The sequence below is a fragment of the Hemiscyllium ocellatum genome, chromosome 15 (genome assembly GCF_020745735.1).
Source record: "Hemiscyllium ocellatum isolate sHemOce1 chromosome 15, sHemOce1.pat.X.cur, whole genome shotgun sequence".
Taxonomy (NCBI): domain Eukaryota; kingdom Metazoa; phylum Chordata; class Chondrichthyes; order Orectolobiformes; family Hemiscylliidae; genus Hemiscyllium; species Hemiscyllium ocellatum.
The window spans coordinates 55813364-55827309 of record NC_083415.1 but is presented as its reverse complement, the minus strand read 5'-3'; the positions used below and the strand labels follow the sequence as shown (position 1 = coordinate 55827309).

At 43.2% G+C, this 13946-nt stretch overlaps 1 protein-coding gene across 4 annotated transcripts in view; it reads left to right on the top strand.

Annotated features, from left to right (window-relative positions):
• The first annotated feature begins 3909 nt into the window (after positions 1-3909).
• Positions 3910-13946, top strand: part of LOC132822792 (tumor protein p53-inducible nuclear protein 2) — a 48338-nt gene continuing 38301 nt past the window's right edge. For 3 of the 4 annotated variants that reach the window (XM_060836143.1, XM_060836139.1, XM_060836142.1), the window contains exon 1: positions 3910-4199. The gene's annotated coding sequence lies outside the window, so the exon portion shown is untranslated. Of the gene's footprint in view, positions 4200-4488; positions 4564-13946 lie in introns of those variants that run through there. The other variant, XM_060836140.1, reaches the window with a different exon arrangement.

Genomic DNA, 13946 nt, shown 5'->3' with positions numbered 1-13946 from the left:
TGAAAAGCTTCGAGCATTGTTTGTGGTACACAGATTTCTGGAAGTATTGGTCATGGGACGTCATTTGTTAACGGAAAATTCCAGTATTTCCTGAGTCAAATGGCATTCAGCATGTTCAAACAGTTCCATACCATCCATCATCTGATGGTCTGGCAGAAAGAGCAGTCAAAACATCAAAGGCAGGCTTGAAGAAATCACCTCCAGCTTCACTCAACACCAAACTGCCCCAGTTCCTGTTTGATTAGAGGACCGCTCCATGCAACTACAGGGATATCTCCAGCAGAGTTGCAGATGGGGAGAAGACTCTGCATCAGGTTAAGCCTGATATTCCTGGACCTGAAGGGATGGGTAAAAGGGCATCTGGAACACCAATGCTGGCCACAAGCTTCTTCTATGTGCGAGAGAGAGACAGTTTACTTCAGGGGACAATGTTGGTGTTGAAACCACAGAAATGGTCTTGCATGGATACTAGGCAAGGTCAGGTCCCATGACACATGAAGTTTGGAAAGGTTCAATGATCCTGAACAAACATGTGGATTACCTGAAAGCTGCTAACTCACAAACGGTGCTGGAGGAAAACATACCTGACCCTTAGAATAGCCAGCACGGCTGTCAGAATGCCTGGACTCTTCCCCTCCATCGAGCATCAAAGAAACCTCAGAGTCTGAGATGGATGCTGCCTTGATACAATTATCGGAGGAAGAATAGGAGGAAAATCTCCTGAGACAGTCTGGGTGCAAGAGATGGGTTACTGTCCTAACATACCATCCTAGGAATGGTCTCCGCATTTTGAAGAGAACCGTTTATGGTAATGGACTCTGTTTACCAGAAAGGATTCCGTATGTTGGTAATTGACCCTGTATTGTAGCTTTTTGGCTTGATCACCTGCACAGAGTCAGAGAAACCAGACCTGGGGGGAAAACATCATAGGAGAAACCTCAACAAAAGGGACAGGCCTGCATCCGCTGGACTTGGGAGGGACGTAGTGATTGGTATGTGGGCCAGGCGGTCTCATTGACTGAGATCCTTGATTGGGGTTGTTAGCCTGGTCCAATCAAGGAGCTCTGGCTGACAGATATAAACAGTAGTGTCATTTGCTGCATTCTGGAGTTTGGGAGTGGACTCTGTCTCTGGGAGTGGATCAAACCCCTGTGAGATGAGTTGTTCCTGTGGGTAGGCCTGGCCCTTGTTGGTGGACTAGGTCTCTGTAAAGACTGAACATCGGTGTGTGTGCTGGGAGGTGAGCATTTGCTGTGTCCTGGGGTTTGGGAATGGACTCTGCCTTCGAGAGTGGACCAAACCCCTGTCAGTTAACTGCACCTTCACAATGTACTGTGTTCCTGTGAGTGGGCCTGGATCCCTGTGGATAAACCAGGCCTCTATGGAGACTGAACAACTGTGTGTGTGTGTGCTATGGAGTGTGTATTTGCTGCCTTCAGGAGTGGACTCTGCCTTTAGTAGTGGACTCAATTTTGACATTGCATTCTGCATGCTGGAGAGGATTCTGTTCCTGGGAATGGTCTCTGCATTTTGAAGAGAACTGGTTATGGTACAAGACTCTGTGTACCAGAAAGGATTCCGTATGTTGGTAATTGACTCTGTATTGTTGCTTGTTGGCTTTATCACCTGCAATATCTTATGTCCCTGGGCCTGGCAAGTCTTACTGTGAGCTGGGAGGCTCATAGGTTGTCCTGAAAGCTGTCGCTCGAAAGCTGGAGGGTGGGTACGCCATCCTCTGCACCAGATGCCAGTCGCCCCTAAAGGTGGAAGATGGATAGGCTGTTCTGAGCGCTGCTGCCCCGAGAAGGGGTAGTCGGGATAGGCTGTCCAAGGGGTGGTTGGAAGGTGTGTCAGAGTGGATGAGAGCCAGAAGGTGTGTTGGGGCAGGCTGAGATTCGGAAGGCTTGTGGGCTGCCCTGCATGCTGTTGTCCCAGGGAAGGGGACTGGCTCTCCTAGAGGTGGCTGGAAGGTGTGTCAGGGCAGTCCACAGGCCAGATGGCGCATTGGGGTGGGCAAGAGCTAGATGGTACATAGGGGCAGACCGAGAAGGCGGGTCGGCCGTCCTCAGCACTGTCACCCTGGACAGGTACTGGGGCGGGCTGTCCTGGAGGTGCCGGAAGGTGTGAAGGACGTTTAGGCCATCCTGACCGCTGTTATCCTGGAGGGTGGCAGGGGGAAACAGAACGGGCTGTCCTACAGTTGGTTGGAAGGTGTATCAGGGTGGACCGAGGACTGGAAGGGGCATGGTTCAGACTGAAAGCTGGAAAGGGTGTAGGGCAGGCTGCCTTAAGAGTGGCCGGAAGGTGGGAGGGATGGGTAGGTTGTTGCGGGAGACTGTATCCTATGCATTTTTTTTTTATTGGACTGTCTATTATGTATTTGTTACTGTTACTGTTTTGTGATGACAAAGTGGGATTTAGTTTGCCCTCATTTCTCTGAAAACTGGTTGAACGGTGGGGTTTGGGGCCTGGCTTTGCTGCTCCTTTCCTTTGTAAAGTGCTGTTTCTCTGTATACAGCTATTAATATTAATTGTTTTGTAAACTGTATTGTGTACTAACTTAATAAAAAATAAACAGACCTGCCAAGAAAAAGAAAAAAAATAAACAGGAGTGTCAGAGGGGTTTGCTTCCTGTAGCGGCCAACTCTGAGCTGCGAGGTCTCTTGCGATTAAAGGGTGCCTTGCTGACAGGGTTATCAGCCTGTGTGCAGTTATTTCAAGTTGTTTGGTGGTTCAGAGACTGAGCTGTGTCAGAGATGGCTTTGCCAATGATATGGTCTGGGAAGCCGTCAGACTTCATGAGGTCAAAGATGGATTTGTGGGAAAGAGACCATTGCAAAGGAAACCCAGTAAGAACAAGAGGAGAAGCAACAAGGGATGTTAAAGTGCCACATGGTGTTATGCTGCTTATTAAAGCAACAAACAGATGTACTTGTTTCCAACACCTGGGCCAGCAATCCGTATCAATGTTTATGCCCATAAAAGTCTTGCAGTTGGCAGTAATATGACCTTGACATATGCCATCTTCCCTCAACATTGGCACATACCTGGGCAGAGGTCACTTGCTTGCCCTGCCATGACAGAGTGGGTAGGAAAAGGATGGCTTCCAGTCTCAGACTTACCACCCCCGCAACCCCCGTCCTTTTGAATGAATTAGGAAAGTTTCGAACAAAATGCCCCAGCCACACAACTCCAAACCAAACGTGAAGTCTGACAAAAGGGGAGTACTGTATGCGGTTCGGCAGTAAACAGGACCTGACAAACCTGCAGAATGTGTTTGTGTAAAAACAAACAAAAAAAAAAACGTTTTACAACACAATTTTGTTTTTCAAGTTTGCCCTCGCGAAGATTCAACGCAGAATCAATGCTAGAAGCTCCCATTGATAAAAAAAATACAGGGAGTTACGTTCATGGCAATTTATTCAGGATTGTAGTGTCCTGTCACTCGCTAATAACACCACATCGACATTGGCCTAGATATCTGAACAAACTGTTCTTCACGCCACCGCCCACAAACAGATCTGGGGGCTGGGAGACACCCAGAGAGCACCTCTGACACTGAGTAACATTGCTGGGTAGCTAGAGAACAATCTCTATTTATAGGGAAAGAGAGGGAGTAGAAAATATAAAGGGTTCCTACACTTTAAAAGAATTTACTTTTAAAATTAAAAAAACACAGTTTCCACACTGAGGCTTGCATTTATAAAACCTGCGAGGTCTCAATGAAAGTGACATCAGACATGATCCTGGATTTACGCATAATCTCCCTTCAAGGGGAGAGAAAAATTGCAATTGCAAGGTCACGTGGGGATGGGTGAGTTGGACGCTGATTGGCGGGGTGATGGGGAGAACGTCACAAAGAGGCCCCGCCCCCGATCAGCTGTTCAGTCAATTCCAAAATCTGATACAGTCCGCGGGACCAACTGGGTGCAAAATAACAGCGGCACTGGCTGGGGTGGATGGGGGGGGAGAGAGCCTTTCTTCTGAGAAGAACGAACGTCTTTTTTTAAGCAACCAAAATACACAAGCAGTCAGTACTTTACTCCTCCCCTCCCTGCTGTATTCGCAGATGTGTTCTACCTCACTTGAACAGCCCGTGTAGTTTCTTTTGAAAATTTTGGTTTTCATCTTGTTTACAAAGTGACTGCAAAAAATACTTGACACACACGGGAAGAGAAAGAGAGACAGAGAGAAGGCAGGTAAGTATCACTTCCCCTCCCTCACTGTGACATCTTTCCTTGTGTTATAGGTCAGCTTTTCTTATTACAACGCTTGTTACTTGAGGCTGCAGTTGCTGTCAGGTATTTAGTGCTTATGCTGTTGGACCTTTATTATCCTTTCAGTTTGTTTCCTTTTGGAGTTTGAGCAGGCAATTTGTTCCTGCGGAAAAATATTTATGATTCCCACTGAACAATACCTACCGCATTTTCTCCTCTTAAACTGTTATCGCTGTGACTTAACTCCCGCCTAGATTGTGTATGAGAGAACTGTTTCGATGTATTATGTAAGCCTTGTTTTGCCAACCCCTTGTATAGTATCGACCTGAAATGGACATTGATGTACGTAAGTGTGTGTTTGAATATGTAACCGTCTGCTTTTCCCCAGAGGGATGTTAACTCGGAAACGGATTAACTATTGTCATTTTTTAAGAAAAATGAAATGAGGGATTCTGCACATTATAATTGAGTCTTCCGTGCAGAGAATTGCATTTGTTACTCGTATTGTATATCTCAGTTTGTTGTAAATCGGACTTGCTGTCAATCCATTGTGAAAACAGCTGATTTTGTTGGTATTGGATAGTTGGGATTAGTCAATAAGGTGACGTGAAGGTTATTAACATAAAACACAGCAGCACAATGACGCCATCCTCCTTAAAGGGACCACCTCGATCACTCTGGCCCCTGAAACTGCTTTTGTCTGTCTTTACATCTGAACGGTAGGTTTACCCGTAGTTACTTAAATGAGGGGAGGGAGCCAGGTCTTTAAAAGGTTCTCACTAGGATCAATTTTATAGAAATTTATATTTTGAACATTGATGTAATTTCAGCTTTTCTAACATACTTTTTTCAAAAAATGTAGATTTAGTGTACTATTGCATACCAAGTGTCGGTTTTGTAGGAGAATTTGGAAAACTGTTTGCCCAATTCTAATATATGCCAACCCCTCTTCGCCTCCCCCGCCCCCCTCCCCACAGAAATTTGAAGCAAGCACAGACATTGCTGGAGAAACTCAAGTCTGGCAGCATTTAGCGTCATAGAGATGTACAGCACGGAAACAATCCCTTCTGTCTAATTCGTCCATGACCGATCAGATATCCTCAGCTAATCTAGCCCCACTTGTTAGCACTTGGACCATATGCCTCTGAACCTTTCCTATTCACATACCCATCCAGGTGCCTTTTAAATGTTGCAATTGTACCAGCCTCCACCACTTCCCCTGGCATTCCATACACGTACCACCCTCTGGGAGAAAAAGTTGTCCCTTAGGTCACTTGTAAATTTTTTTCTCCCTTTCACCCTAAACCTATGCCCTCTAATTCTGGACTCCGCCACTCAGGGAAAATGCCTTGCCCATTTATCCTATCCATGCCCCTCATAATTTTATAAACCTCAATAAGGTTACCCCTCAGCCCCTGACACTCCAGGGCAAACATTACAGAGAGTGAGAAAACTGAACATTTTAAGTCCAGTGCACCTCTGCTGTCACTGAAATCCAGCCACTGGTCACAACATTTAATTCAGTTTCCTCTTCCCCACAAATGCTGCCAAATCTGCTGAGTTTCTTCAGCACTTTATTTTGTTTCAGATGTCCAGCATGTGCACTTTTGGTTTTATTAACCAAGATCTGTGGGGTATCAATTCATCGTATCCACCCCTCCATATTTCATCCACTCCCCCCTCCAACCCAAGCCGCCACCAGGAAAGGGTTAAAATCTGTAGTCGATTTCAATCCCAATGTTGAGGCTCCTATTGGAAAGTAATGTTTGTTATTTTGGAATGTTTTGAAGTGGCATATCTTTGAAGAAACTGTAGGAAGAGAGCAGGGTTCTTGACCTATATTCAGTGCTGCCCACTTGTGAAAGCTACCTGGGGATGCCAGGCAAACGAGAGAGTATCAAGAGCAATTCTGTAATTTCAAGTTGAGAACCTCCTGCTGCTTCTCCAATCCTCCCTATACGCCCCCACCCACCTTCAACAACCTGGCATTGTGACCCAGCGATTTGTAACTTAGTAAGGAATTTCCTTGGGAACTTCTCAGTAAAAGGATATTCTAGTGAGGCAGGATGCAAAATAAATAGTGGAATCCTAGCCTGACTATTTGCTGTTGCCTGTGGTGATAAAGTAAGTTCGGTTCTGCCTTTGATTTGGTTGCAATCTTACCAGTGTGTTAGGAATTCTGTAATCTTGTGTTTATGACTGGGCCTATTGTATGGTGGATGAAATAAAGTTCAGTTTATTACATTGGATTTTTCAGACACATTTAGCAGGGCCTTGGGTGTCCGCTCCTGTCTACACCAACCCACCCCTCTGATGCTTGCTCTGATGTTTCTACAAGTGTGCACAAGTCTCTCAAAACACCAAAGTTTCACAAATTTGGCATTTTAAATGCACTGCTTCTCTATCCTTACAAGTGAATCACTGCCTCCTTCCTCATTTTATGCCATCTTATTACCTTGTTAACCATTCTCTTAGCTAGTCAATATTTCTTTGGAGTCTCCATGTCCTGCTCTCAGCTTACATTCCACCTAGATGTGTATCATCACCAGACTTGGATACTTTGTACTGTTTCTTCATGTAATTCATTAATGTAGATTGTAAATAGCTGAGGGCATTGAGTTGAATGCCATGGTGACTGCAGTACTTTCAGTGTAGGTGGGTACAATGTCGTTCAGGATGAAAGCTAGCATGTGAGTTTGCTGTGTCTTCCTGTGTCTGCTGAACAAGTTTCCCATGAGATTTATTCCTAATGAAGGGCTTTTGCCCGAAACATTGATTTTCCTGCTGCTCGGATGCTGCCTGACCAGCTGTGATTTGCTTTTCCAGCACCACTCTAATCTCCCATGAGATCTGCCCGGTCTTGTGAATCAAATTTTTTTTTTTTAGTAAACAACATCATTTCCCTAACCCTGTTCCCTGCACCTGTTCCACCTAGATTTCCCTCCCAAACAACCCAGGTACCTATTCCTTGGATGCTGCCTGACCTGCTGTGCTTTAACCAGCAACACATCTTCAGCTCCCAAAAAAACCCAGCCAATTTAAAACAGTATGTATTTTCAGGATGCTGTTGAAGTTGGCGAAGCTGCACTCTGATGCTCTGAGAATGCAGCAAAGGGCTATTTCATTGTAAATGTACAAATGAATAGCTTCAGGGACCCTATCCAGGAGTGGGGTTGTGTAAAGGTGCCAAATTCCCTTCACTAAAGGAGCTGAATGAACTGGTTTGACTATTGCAACAACAGCAGCTTTATTGGTGATATAGTGCATGACCTATAAATTTGAGTTGCTAGTCCAGTACAAAACCTTCATTCCATAGATGTTGTGGAATACTATTGTTAGAACTCAACATTGTAGCACTCTAGGGCCCAATTGACACTTTTACTCAGTGCATTGACTGTTCCTTCTGGTATGGAAAGTGTTGGTGGAGCCGGCAGTTTTGCCATCAAAATTGCAATACATATTTTTCAATGATGGATTAATTGTGGCACTAGTGTTTATTGTCCTACTTTGTGTATTTTATGTGAATTATATGCGTGTAGGAAGAGAACTGAATGCTTCATTTGTTCTTTTGTGGCCTTCAATATCCAAATGATGCAACTTCCTGCAATACGGTGATTCAGAACAACATGTAACTTAGTTCAGATCTTTCATCATCTAATATTAGTGTTATGCACATCAAAACATCCACGATGACTGTGTCCAATAAAAGTCAGCATAAACTGTTCTATCATGAGAAATGTTATTAAATTAAAATCCCCTGACACTGTTCACTGGCAAAAATAAGAAAACAAACTTTCTCGAGACTTGTAACATACACCGAATACTGGGGTAAGTCGTCAGATGTTGCAGCATCTGTGGAGAGAAACAGTTACCACTTGGGGATGAGTATGACACTTTTTTTTAATAAACTACTTTTACTAGTATTCTCTTCATTCATTTTGTCTTCCCTCATTTAAAGTGCAAGATTGGAAATTAACCATTATTGCCTTGCACACACTCCGCTTATTTTGTTCGTGTGCATTCTCATTCTCTGTCCTTTCTAATGTACACATTTTTTTTTCCCTTTCTCTCGTGCATTCTTTTTCTTTGTCTCCCCTCCCTCACCGTTTGTCTCCTACCACACTCTCTTTATTTCCTCATTCATGTGCCACTATTACCTCTCAAAACTTGATTCTTTTGTACTTTCAATTATACTTTCAAAGTTTCGTTTGATTGCAACATGTTAATCTGGATTACTTGTGACAATTTAATGCATTGTATGATCACTTTGAGAAGTGAGTGAATGTTACTGAGTGGCATTTTGATGATGAGTCTGGAGACAAATTGCAAAGAACAACAATGAAATGAATGTAAACTTCATTGCCTTCCTGTTATTTCAATTCTGGTGGTGTCACTAGAGCTTTAGGCGTTGCCCTCCTAGGGTTGGGTGGCAAATGTCACTTATTGCTGGTGTTGAAGAATCATTATGATGTCCAAGGTATCTGGTTTGATACAGAAACTTCCAAATGTTGTGATGTCTACAAAAATATCATAGGACCTTTTCTAAAGCCTTCCATTGTCATAACTATCTAGTTCATAAGCTCTCTTATTCTAAGGCATTTCTTTTAAAGTTACCTCTGATACAACTTTGGTCACCTGTCCTAATGTGTACCTACATGGTGTTTTCTTTCTTATCCTGTGAAAGCACTTGGGCCCATTTACTGGGTTTAAGGTATTGTCAAGCAACCAAAAAAAATGCTCAGCAACTCTTTATACAAAGTCTAAAAGATTAGCTTCTTGCCAATAAGTAGAATTAAGAGCCTTTCCAGCGATGTGTCAGGCTGTTGTGAAGTGGCTGTACACACGCACACACACAACATAGCCTGTTTGTGTCTGTTATTGAGATTCCACAAACCTGTATCTCGGTCAAGTTTTGAAAATCATCTAGTGGGCATTGTTTGACATCCTTCATCGTGGTGCATTATTCTGAAAGTTGTATAAACAAAAATTGTCAGTAAAATGTTCATATACAAAGTGTTAAGGTCTCTTCCCTCCAACATCCCTTGTGTGCTTAAGTTTATGAAGAAACATGTGCAGACAACTTTCAATTAGCTGTGCGAATATGTAAATAGGCTTGAGAAGATATATTAAACTTTTTTGCCTCTATTGTCATCAGTAATGGAAACATTTGGTTTGCTCCCTAATGAATGATTCACATGAGGATGTATTGATGGTTGGTCTTTTTTTTATTGATGACTTAGATTTATTTTTCATTGAGTATAAGAAAGCGGGAGTACAGTGAAAAGTGTACAAAGTTGCCATTCTCCGATGCTAGCTTTGTAAAGAAAAGATAGGAATTAAAAACAAAAGGTGAAATTAAAGAAACAGCCAAAAGAAAACGCAATGTTCGGATCACTCCCCCACCACCTCCATGAGTCCTCGCCACCTGAAAAGTAAAGACACAAAGTCCATCCCTTGATCTATGAGAACACGCACCCCAAGTTCCTGCACGTCACCACAGTTGGAATGTCACCACCTGACTACTGTACAAGGCAGCAAGATCTCAGTAATACTGAAGTATGTAAATAGCACTCTGCATATAAAATTAAAGCACTACCACTGAGTATGCATGGGGCCCTGGTCCTGACGGCAAGTTTGTATTATTAAGGAGAACAACAATTAAAGCCTTTTATAAAGTTTCCAGAGATCAGAGATTGCCTTTAAAAATAACTGTTTCACACTGTGTTGTGTTAATGTGGACACAACTCCAAGTGCAAACTCTTATGAACCTGTGTTTTGCTGGGGGTGCCACTTTTTATAAGTGCAGATTTTGGTCAGAATCTGAGTGTAAGGTTCTAAAAGGGAATATAACGTTTTTCATGACCACTGGGGGTCTCAATGCACTTTGTAGATAATGAATTACTTGTGAAGTGTGGTCAGTCTGTTAGTGTAGGCAATCTGCTGTGACTTCCTATTAATACTTCATATTTTAGATTAGATTACTTAGTGTGGAAACAGGCCCTTCGGCCCAACAAGTCCACACCGACCTGCCGAAGCGCAACCCACCCATACCCCTACATATACCCCTTACCTAACACTACGGGCAATTTAGCATGGCCAATTCACCTGACCCACACATCTTTGGACTGTGGGAGGAAACCGGAGCACCCGGAGGAAACCCACGCAGACACGGGGAGAACGTGCAAACTCCACACAGTCAGTCGCCTGAGGCGGGAATTGAACCCTGGCGTTGTGAGGCAGCAGTGCTAACCACATTGCTAAAATCTACTGGTGCTGAAATTGATTCATAGCCTTTTCCAAATAAAGTACACAGGAAGTGACCTAAACGTTAAATTTATTTAGTATGTTTTTGAAGATGAAGTTACTGCTGTACCAAGTATATACCAGGAAATACTGCATTTTTACATGATGCAGTCATTGCAGCTAAAGCAAACCATTGTCAATGCTCAGAACTTTTCTCATGTTGATTTCAAATAAATTTTACATGGTGACAGCAAAGTTGCAAAAGATCCCGTATCCTGATCGAAGTGTGTACTTCATGCGCGCAAGGCAGAAAAACTATCCTGATGTGCTGATTGCCTTTTACTTTCCCCAAAACAAAAGGGTTTTAGTCAAATAAAGAACTCCGTGCTGCAGGATGGGCCTGTGAATCTTTTGCCAGAATGAAGTGACGTCAGAAGCTGGATCCAGGAGCCACGTCAATGATGCCGAAGGCTTGAGGGAGAGCAAATGAGGTCTGAGGAATGAAAAGCTTAACGTATGAGGAACATTTGAGGATGCTGGGTTTATACTCATGGAGTTTAGAAGGATGACAGGAGATCTAATTGAAACAGACGGAATACTGAATGGCCTGGACAGAGTAGATGTTGGGAAGGTGTTTCCATTGGTAGGAGAGACTAGGATGTGACGGTACAGCCTCAGAGTAAAGGGAAGACCTTTTAGAATGGAGATAAGGAGAAACCTCTTCAACCACAGAGTGGTGAATCAATGGAATTCATTACCGCAAAAGGCTGTGGAGGCCAGGTCATTGAGTATGTTTAAAACTGAGATAAGTTCTTGATTAACAAGAGTTATGGGGGGGAAAGGTGAGAGAATGGGGTTGAGAAACTTATCAGCCATGATTGAATGGTGGAGCAGACTTGATGGGCTGATTGGCCTAATTTCTGCTCCTATGTCTTTTGATCTTACGGGCTAAACTGTCCTTGTATGAAAAGGCCTGAAAGGCTTAATGCTGAGCAATGTGTTAAGAATTGCTTAGCATGATTTTACATGGAGTCAGGTGGGGAATGAACAACATTGGATGTCGAAGGAGAAAGACTTGATGGAAGTTTCCCTAATAATCCTTATGTAACTTGTAGTTTATTGCTTGATAACAAGTGGTTAAAACAAAAATGTAAGATGAGAGCCTCTTCCATGAGACTAAAAGGTGGTTTCCATGAATGCACCCCAGCCAGACCAAGTGGCCCCTGTGGATCCCTGCCAGGCATATGGATAGTGGCAGTACCATAGAAAATAGAATATTCCATCACAGTACAGGCCCTTCGGCCCTCGATGTTGCGCCGACCTGTCATACCAATCTGAAGCCTCTAACCTACACTATTCCATGTGCGTCCATATGCTTGTCTAATGACGACTTAAATGTACTTAAAGTTGGCGAATTCTACTACCGTTGCAGGAAAAGCTTTCCATACCCTTACTACTCTGAGTAAAGAAACTACCTCTGACATCTGTCCTATATCTGTCACTAAATCTAGTAGATGGATCTTACACCATAATGTGTATTGAGACTCCTTTTTCAACGATGTAAATGTGGCAGGTGGCAGTCTATCCCCTTGACCTGCTCTGTGTTTTCATTTGCACACACACCTCCTTTTTAATGTGCACTCTTGTCTCAGCATATTCTGCTTTCTTTACCCACACGCTCTATTCACTCCTCCAGTTTCAGTTTTCATCGAATCCCCTTTTGTAGCCATTTAATCTTCATTTTTTAAACTTTTCATCGATCCCAGTTTAAAACATCTCTCGACCCTATTGGTTTGAATCAACTTGTTCAGAGATGTTCTTAGACATTTCTCGAGCAGGTGGGATTTGAACCTTGGCCTCCTGATCCAGAGATAGGGACGCTATCAGCGCAGCACAAGCACCATTCACTTTCTGTTGATCCTGATCCCAGCTTATGTCCTGGACTACTCTGCTCTCTTGAATGACCCTGTAATAGACCGAGGGATTCATCCCAGCCATTGGTACATGAATCATAGGCTGGGTGAAGGAGGGAAAAGCAAGATTGAGGACCAGAGGAAGTTTGGGTGTAGAGAGTTTTCTGCAACACTTGTTGGTTGGAGCACATGTTGGCAATTCTGTCTGCGCATGCCAGCACCAGAGCGTTTGAGTCGGTTCCATTTTCTGGAGTTTGATCAAATCTCAGTTTCTAGTGTGAGGTTTATTCACCATTCTACCTTGGTAGAGAATGTGAAAGAAAATTTAGATTAGATTAGATTACTTACAGTGTGGAAACAGGCCCTTCGGCCCAACAAGTCCACACCGACCTGTCGAAGCGACAACCCACCCATACCCCTACATATACCCCTTACCTAACATTACGGGCAATTTAGCATGGCCAATTCACCTGACCCGCACATCTTTGGACTGTGGGAGGAAACCGGAGCACCCGGAGGAAACCCACGCAGACACGGGGAGAACGTGCAAACTCCACACAGTCAGTCGCCTGAGGCGGGAATTGAACCCAGGTCCCTGGCGCTGTGAGGCAGCAGTGCTAACCACTGTGCCACCGTGCCACCCTAACCACTGTGCCACCGTGCCATTTATTTGATTTTGATAATCCCAAAAATATTCAGAGGGTAGCAGATGTATAACTTGTTTAATATTTGTATCTGGTTAAATATTGCAAACTCCTTGTGCTGTTTCTATTTTACCAAACACAGTTAGCGGGTATCACCCTGAAAAGATTTCATGAATTTATCTATTTATTACTCAAACAAATAGTGTCACACACCTACATTTTAATGCAGTTGGCAGATCATGTAACTGAAGTAATCATCAGTCCTTCGGGTCTCTGCATTCTATTAGGCACGATTACCAGAAATGGAAGTATAGTTTTGAGATTTGATTGTGGAACTGATGGGGTGAGGAAAGGAACCTTTTGTTTTATAGACATGAGACCAAAGGACTGCAGCTGCTGGAAGCCAGAGTCAATAGATGTGGAACTGGAAAAGTGGCTCCACATCTATTGACTCTGATATGAAACCAATGTAAGTGAAAACAGTCCATAAGAACTCTCAAACGTAGTTTTTTTTTAAAAAAAAGCAAGTATGGAAATGAACAAACTACCTCTTGTCAGCTTGTGTAATGTTGTATTTGTTGAGTATTCGGTTGAGGCTATTTTAGGAGCTGAACTTGAGTGAAAACTTTCCACTGGTGCAATGAGTCATTTTGGATTTGCCTTCAGATTGGGCAGTGGGTTAAGGCTGATAGTATGGGACACGACTAAGGTGGTAAACCACACAGGAAGTAAATTGAAAAGGTGTGATTGGATTACATCTAATACTGGCTGTTTAAAGACTGAAGATTGTAGGAGGTGGTAAAGACTAGAAGGACACTTGGAATCCATACTTAATGAAGTTCTGGGGAAGAGTTTGAGTAGGATGGGAAAGATAGTTCATAAAAAATGCCTTGTGACAACAGAAAAAAACTACCAGGTTTTTTTAATAT